Consider the following 8,427-nt stretch of genomic DNA (forward strand, 5'->3'; position numbering starts at 1 on the left):
TGTGCTGTGGGAGCTGTTCGTGTCTCAGCCCTTGGCTCCCACAACGACTCTGCGGAGTGGGGGCCACCGTTCCCCCATTTCGGAGAAGGGGGTCTGAGCGCGGAGGGCTTGCGTGGCTACTGAGACATGGCAGCCGGGAGATTCCCGAGAGAGTCACCCCAAAACCTGCCCGGGTGCAGGCTCTGCCTTAGAAATCCCCAGCCATGACAGCCAGGTCCCTCCCTCCCCTCCCCCCACCACACTAACCTCTGATGCCTGGGCAGGCGCTCCCCACACTCACACCTGAGGAAGCTGAGAGGGAGACCCGGCTCCCCACTGCCCAGACCTCCCGGTGCGTGATGCTATCACTCCACGCAGATGGGACCGCAGTCTAGCTCGGGATAAGCGAACTGTCCTGACAAGGCCTCTTCTGGTAAGCGTGGGAGCCCAGAGTCGTGGACCAGGACTGTCACCAAGCCACACGCTCCCTCCGGACGTGGAGGTACCTAAGTCGCCTTTATACATTTATACCTGTTTGAACCACGCAGACCAGACCCCTAAGTGGAACGCGTTATTTCAGGAAAGGGCCTGGAGACCTCACACTCCTTCCAGTAAAGTCCTCCCAGGATTTGTATCCTGCACAGTCTCGAGCCTTCCAGCGCGTGCCTGGATCATCAGTGGAGCTTCACTGGGCCTCCGGAGGGGGGAACGGGGCAGGTGTGGCAATGTGACCTCACCTTGGGTCCACCTGGCCCTGTGGGTCACACCTGAGTGCAGATTCTGCCTGAATGCGAGTCCACTGTGCCTGCTGGGCCAGTACACCAGGAGCGGCACAGGCATTTGGAAGGAGAAGGGCAAAGGGACATAAAGGTCCGATATAAGAAAGCGAGAGAATGAGAGCTTCCCTGAAGGCCAGAGAAAGACCGAGGGGCTCCTGGCGGCTGAGGGCCAAGGAGAGCGGCCGAAGTCAGCTGAGCACATAGCATGCTGGTCCTTTAATGGACGTGTGGTACAAAGAGTCCAGCCAGCAGAGAAGACAGGGCTCCAAAATGAAAACATCTTTCCTCTCATAGAAATCAAAGTATTACCCCCCAAAGTCAAAGCCACCCTCATAAGCCAGACTTGGCACAAGAAACGCCGTGAGTTAACTGTTAGCTGGTGCAGAATCGCTAGAACGACGTGTGGACACCAAGTTCATTTTCGTCACGCACGCACACGCACGCACCCACCTGCCCTCACATGCGGTTAGGAAGGAAGTCTCAGAGCTGTTCTGTGTTCTGTGTTCTTGCCCAAATCAAGGCAAGCGAATCAATACTGCTGAAGGGTTTTCGATGGGAAGGCAGAGCTCTCAGCTAGAGTGCAAGGTCGGGAAGCCCCTTCACAACGTGGACAAAAGAGATGCCGTCAGAGGGAGGAATATTCTAGAGGGAAAACAGGGAAGAAAACAGCAAAGGGCAGTTGGCTCACAGGAAGGCTACGGTCGGGGACTGTCTGAAGGGGGTGGGCGCCATGGACAGCGTCTCCAGGAGTAAGGACAGAAGATGTCTGGCTTCCCCAGAGTCTGGCCTCAAAGCAGTGGTAGAGAGGATGCCACAGAGCCCACCCACAGGTGTGGTTCTGGACAGCTGGGAGAGAACCAAACGGGTCGGCCAACGCACCTCACGGTCTCCTCCGTCCACAGAGACATCAGTGCTGAGCCCAGGTCCCAGCCCAGGCCTCCCTCTGTGCCATTCAGCAGGAGCAGAGCATCTACCGGCTGAGCCCAGCACCCCAGTCACAAGTCACTGAACTATCATCCCCATTTCACGGGCGAGGAAACCGAGGACTCCCACACGCAAGCCAGCAGCGTGACTCCGACTGGGACGTCCAAACCCCACGCCCAACCCAAGAGACCTCCCGTGAAGCCCTGTCCTGCACCCTCCTGGCCCCACTAGATTTGAGAGGCTTTCTCTAGGGCATGGTGACCATGTCCTTGTCTCCCGAGTAGGAGACTACTAATAATCACACCAGGCTACAGGTATGAGCCAGGATTGGCCCGGGGACAGGACCTGTGTTGACCCCACCCGGCCCAGCTGCCTCAGCCCCAATAGAAACAGGCATTTCCCTCACTGGCCTTTGCGAAGTGCTGAGCTCGTGTTCCACCGGGCTTGAGAAGCGGGGTGATGGGGCTTGGGAGGCGCCAGAGGCTGAGGGCACAGCCCCGCGGTCCACAATGGCAGGGGCGATGCTCAGAATACTTAACAAGGGCACAGACCGATCAAACCAGGGAGACGTTGGGCCCAATGTGGGGCCTGGGAGCCTGCTCTCTGGTTCTTACTCCTCCAGCTGCCCCAGGAGGTCCTAGGTGGTATGATGGCAGACCAGTGGGGACCCATTACCCACCTCCATGGGAGCATGTCAGCGAACCCCACTCACTGTCCCCGGTAAACCAGGCACACAGAGGGCGGCCTGTCACCCTCAGGTTCTGCTGAATAACAAAGCCCGCCCGACACAACAGCTGCCTTCTAGGCTCTGCTTCTGTGGGTCCGCGGCCCGAGCGAGGCAGGGCCTCACGACACCTGCAGTCCGAGGCCACCAGCGAGCTCTGGCGTGCAGGTTGGCTGCTCGAGGCAGGGCCCCGCGTCTCAGGCTCCAGCGGGCGAGCCTGGGCCTGTTCCCAGGGCCAGCGGTGTCCTGGGAGGGGAGGACGGCCATGACTCCCTGAGGCAGGGGCTCAGGGCGGGGACAGGGACGGCCCCGCCTGGTTCTGGCAGCCACAGCAAACCGCGGGCACAGCCCTGGTGCACACCACAGACAGAGCCACGCGCCGGCTCTGGTTAAAAGGGTGTTGCAGCGGGAGGAGAAGACCCCTTTTCAATCTGCCGCGAATGCTGTAAACGGAGGACCCCCACAGCCTCTAGGCTGCGTGGGGCCGCAGGGAGGGCGGAGGGCAGGGCCCGGTGTGGAGAGCTGCTCGACGGGCAGTGTGCGGTGGTGGAGGCAGCAGAGAGGAGGTGGGGGTCTCTTCTGGATGTTCTTGCCTGTAAACCGGGAATAAAAGCTCAGGCCAGTGGGGTCGATTTTTGTTTTATGCATTTAAGTTATTTTTTTTTCTTTTACTTATTTATGAAATCAACAGAGTCTGGGAGTAATTTTCCTCCGGGTTTTCAAAGAAGGCTTTAAAAGGTTGGCTTTGCATTTTCCTGGCAGAGCCGCTGAGCACAGCTTTGTAGACAATTGAGGGAGGATGTATTTATATTTAATGCAGTCGCATTTGATGGGTATTTGGGTGAAGGTTTTTTAAATAGAAAAAAGGGACTGGGTATACAAAAGATCAGAAGGGACATGCCAGCAAAGGCTGAGTGAGGCACAAAGGAGGCTCGGGACCCCACGTTTATTCTTCAAGTGCATTAAGCCCATTATGGCAGAAGGAAGGGATTTTACAGCTTTCTGTCCAAACTAATGAAACCAGAAACTCTCAATGGTAGACAAAGCTTTTTTTTTTTCCGCAGATAAAACAAAAGTTCTTCCATTAAATCTCTTTTGCATTAAAACTGAATACATCAGATATTTTAGAATGCATCTGGTATGACGAAAGGTTCACCGTTTTGCAGAGAGAAAAGTCGAGGGCAGCCAGGATCCTGCTCGCACTCCAGAGATGAGGGTTTTAGTTGCATCTGAGTGATACTCACGAAAGACTACGGCACCTCCAAATCGCAAAGCGGAGTGAGAATACCAGAGAAGTCCCCGAAGCCCAGAAAACACCCTGGCTGGTGCAGCCCGCAGGCAGGACCCACGCACGCCGTACCTGCTCCCGTCAGCTCTCCGCCCGCTTCCCGGGTGACTTCAGACGCGGCATCTGCGACCAGCACGGTAAATGCAACCACGGTTCACTTGGGCAAAGTGCCCCAAGCACAGTTTGGTTCCATGAGATGATGTCACGAGTTCCATCTGGGCTGGTTATGTGTGGACAGACGGCATTCTGCCCAGAAAGGGGGAGTGTGCACCGGCCGCTGGGCCCGGGAGCCTGCACTTGAGGGAGGGACCCTGCCGCAGGCCAGCACCCAGCAGACGTGGCTCCCGGCGTTCTCCAGCCTTGCCAAGGACACGCTGCAGATCCAGTTCAGAGGAAGTCATGGTCTTGATCGGATGGGCCCACCGTCTTGATCGGATGAGGAACCAGCAGAAAACTCGCTCTCAGTCCCATTGCCCCACCATCCTCCTCCCAGGACACCAGTGCCCATCTTGACCCCCTTCTTGCAAAATCATTAGACATAGTCAAACACAGTCACAGCTCTCTAAGGGCTTGTCTTAGACTCCAGAGCTGACAGGGAAATGGCTGGGTCCAGCACCCACTCCCATCTGGGCGGGGGCTCTGCTCAGACCTTCTCGGTTTCTCGAGCACGTGTCCCCCACGGAACACTGCGTCCACTTGCCTCGGCCACCAGCCCCACCCCCAACTGGGGGGATTCAGAGACACACACCCAGTGGTGTCTTTCCGACCAGTCTGGCCTCAGGCAGAGCGGCAGAGAGGGTGGGTCGTGGAGACAGTGGAATAGGAATCCTGCACTGTGTGGCCGTGGGGAAGTCTCTTAGCCTCTCTGTTCCTTCTGGTTCACACTGGGAGGTGAGGGTGACAGGCTGTACTATCTCGGGGGCTGGTCAGAGGATTAATGAAATAGTAAAGGGGTCTGGCATCGAGGCCACGCTGGTCCGGTCTCAGCTGCCAACAAGGAAGTCGGTGAAGCTCATGCGGGGCCTTCGGTCTCCCCGCCCACACGTCCTCCGTGACCTCACCGCTGCATTCATCAGGAATCACCGCCCTGTTCAGCTTCTTTTGCACCCAAGTCACATGGCACAGCTTCAGTCCAGCCGGTGCTGGATGTCCTGTGTCCAATTCTGATGCAGCCACAGAAGCGAACGGAACGCATCCTAACTTCGCGTCCCGAATTTTCCATCTGTGAAAGCAGCATGACTCCTGCCAAATACCTCTTCTCTCAGGGACCGGGCCAGAGTGACACGTGTCTGCACAGCAGCTCGACATTTGGGAAGGAGGAGAGGCACAGAGGCAGAAAGGATTGTTTTCACGTGTGACGGGCACGTTCATATTCCCCAGGATGGATGTAACCTGCAGCTACAGTGAGAACGGCAGCCTTTTCGCACCACCTGGTCCCCAGGGGAGAGCCCTAGCCCGACCCTAGCCTCATGCGCCTTCTGTGGTCCGGGCTGGGGCGCCCCCTGTCCCGCCGACTGGAGCCTGGCCCTGGCCCGGCCAGCGGCTCTCGGCAGAGAGGCAGGTGGAGTGACACAAGGAAGGCGGTCCAAGTACCACCCCACCGTCAGCAACCCTGCAGCGTCTCACACACACACACACACACACACACACACACACACACACAGCACAGCCACATTTCAGCATCTCGCACAGCACACACCCTGAAATCCACAGTCCTGGGCATTTCCTATTACAGACTCAGCGCTGAGCATATTGCAAACTTGTCTTCTGAGAGGCAGAAAAGGTCAAGTGAGCAGCCTCGGTTCTCTAGAGATAGAAACACGTTGGGGGGTGGGGACTGGCATCTGGGTTTAGCAAGAGCAAGGCAATTTCCAATTTGAGAGCCTCTGCCTTCACCCAGGCACCCTCTCAAAATGCATGCAGATTCAGGCACCTGGGTGGCTCAGTCGGTTAAGCATCTGACTTTGGCTCAGGTCATGATCTCACGGTTTGTGGGTTCGAGCCCCACATCGGGCTCCGTAATGACAGCTCAGAGCCTGGAGCCTGCTTCAGACTCTGACCCTCCCCTGCTCTCTCTCAAAAATAAAACATTAAAAAAACTTTTTAATGCATGCAGATTCTAGGTGCTGGAGAATGTCTCTCCAGGACACCTGCTCCGCTGTCTGCAAACACCTGTCGTTCTTCCTGCACAGAAGGCAGCTGCTTTAAGCAGGCCACAAGCAGGATGAGCAAGCCTCCAACAAGCCCCTTCCTCACTTTTCGTCGACGTGGAGCACCCTGGGCAATGCCCCTGGGCCCCAGGAAAGTGGAGAAGGCTCACTCCCATTTGCAAAGCGCCCGCCACCACGGTGCTCCACGGCTGTCAGTCCTGCAATGACCACACTATCACACTTGAATGAAAACCGATTCATCAGTGCTTCCGTGGGTCAGCATGATCGTACAAAGAAAAGGCTAAACTGCTTTCCAGGGACCTTCCCAGGAGCAGGCACAGAACACAGAGAGGCGCACCCTGGTGTCTGGAGCCACAGCACCTGCCCTGCCCAGCGGCGCCCCAGCGGACAGCCTGGCGACCTTGGGCTTCTGTTAGCTTGTGCAGTGCTGTCCGCCAACAGGGAGCCCTCACGCACATTCCCGGAGGGAGTATTAACCCGGTTTTCCCTTCTCCACTTACACTCGTCCTGAATAAAATACTAGGACAAGGAAGGAAGCAGACAGGACGAGGCTTCTCCCCCGACCTGGGGCTGACACTTTCCCATTTCTGTTCAAAGCAGCAGCCCTGTCCCCACAGAGCTGCCTAGCTCCACACTGGCCACTGGGCTGTCTCACGTGGCTGTCACTGTCCCTCAGGGGTACAGGGGCTCCTCACTGGGGCCTGGGCAGCCTGTCCCCTTATACCCAGCGTGCTGCCCTTCCTGCCCACCGGGTCCAGAGTCTGACCCCACGGCACGGCCACCATGGGGAGCTCCGGGGGGGCGGGAGTGCACCCCCCTCTCTGTACTCGAACTGTGTCCTTACGAGGCAGCTGCCGGCCACACCCCCTTCTGCCCCAGCTCTGAGAAGCTGGGTTCCCCAAGCGGGCTGGGCTGTCTGGTCTACCCTCTTCCTGGGAGCCGGGCTCCCCACCCCATCTAGAGGGAGTAGGCTGCTTCTCGGGCTTTCCCAGCCTGGCACGTCTGTAGCTCTGCCAGGAACACGTCACAGAGCACTGGCCTCACCTGCTCCAGATGTGACATCCAGCGACAGGATGAGGCAGAAGCCGGGGGGCCAGCACTGAGGACCACTGGTGGCTCACATGTGCGGAACCTGGCACATTGGGTGTCCTGCTCTGCTCCTGGTGACTCTCCCACGCCTCCTGTGGAAACGAGGACTGAGCACTGTCTTCCACTCAGGACGCCTCCCCTGCTGTCTTCCCAGGGGGGAACAGGTGCCCGGAACAGGTGCACAGACACCAGGCCTCCTGTGGCTGGCTCGGCTTTCCGAGAGAAACCAGCTCTCGCACCGGGAAAACCGTCTCCAGCACCAGAGCGAGCAGAGAAGGAACCCAGGGCCTCGAGGGCACCCGGCCCCCGGCAGACCTCCCGACCGTACCCCCCAATGACCCACTCACCTCTCCTCCAACTGGGCCACAGACCTCCCTCCGCAGCGTCCCGTCTGTGCCTGCGTCCGGAGTCCTCGTGCTCCTGCTGGGCCGGGCCTGACCCCGTGAGTGACTCCTTCCTGCACACATGCGCTGCCCCCCCGACACGCTCACACTGGTGCACACACATACACACTCACATGCACGCTCGGACACATGTACACACACACACTGACACTCAAAGACCCACGTACACTCGTGCTCACACTGCTACACATGCACACACGCTCAGGCACACACACACACGCTCTCCTCACGGGCACCTCAGGGTAAATGATGGCCTCGCACAGAAGAGAACACCTTCTGCATGTTTGTCTGCAACATCAAGGTAATGGATGGAGGGCGTGCGGGGAGCAGCGAGGGACGGTCCCTCCGCGTGAGGTGTGTTCACACAGGAGAGGGATGGAATGACCTCAGTCCCCTAGGGGAGGCGCTGCGACTGAGAGAGAAGCGTGAAGCAGCCTTTTGGTTCCCGTGCCCACTGCATTCACGTGACCGGCACCCACTGTGTGTGGCAGACCCGGGCTGGGTGTGGGGACAGAAGGGAGGCCAGGCAGGGGGATGCCTGTGGTGGGGCACTAAACAATCATCACAGGCCGTGACGTGTGCACAGCCTCTGCGCAACGAAGAAAAACCAAGAGCAGCTACAAGTGTGCAAAGGAACCCGACCCAACCTCGGGTCAGGACCTGTGGTCCCTGATCGAGCAGACTGATCTTCACTGCGCCCGGGACAGGGGTGTCTGAGGCCGCGTGAGGAGCGCAGTGGAGATGGGCAGCAGAAGTAATCCAGACCCCACAAGGGGCCTCGACAATCCAGCCAGTGATGAGGCCCTCTTGGGTCAGGACCTGGGGGCAGAGGTGGAAGGAAACAGGGGGCCCCCAGAGCTTCTTTCTCCACTGCAAATATGGACAAAGGAAAGTAGGAAACACACGGTCTCCTAAGAAAACTGAGGACACACGTGTAGTGTTTCCGGTCGTTCTAAAACAGAACTGTGGCATCGGAATGTTTTACGGAACGTCTGGGTGGCTCTCCGCCAACTTACCGAGGTGGCAGCGGCCCCTGTACTGTTCCAAAGTGAAAGGTATGGACGCAGGG

This window comes from Puma concolor, chromosome A1 (assembly GCF_028749965.1).
Source record: "Puma concolor isolate L17-30 chromosome A1, mPumCon1.1.hap2, whole genome shotgun sequence".
Classification (NCBI taxonomy): Eukaryota; Metazoa; Chordata; class Mammalia; order Carnivora; family Felidae; genus Puma; species Puma concolor.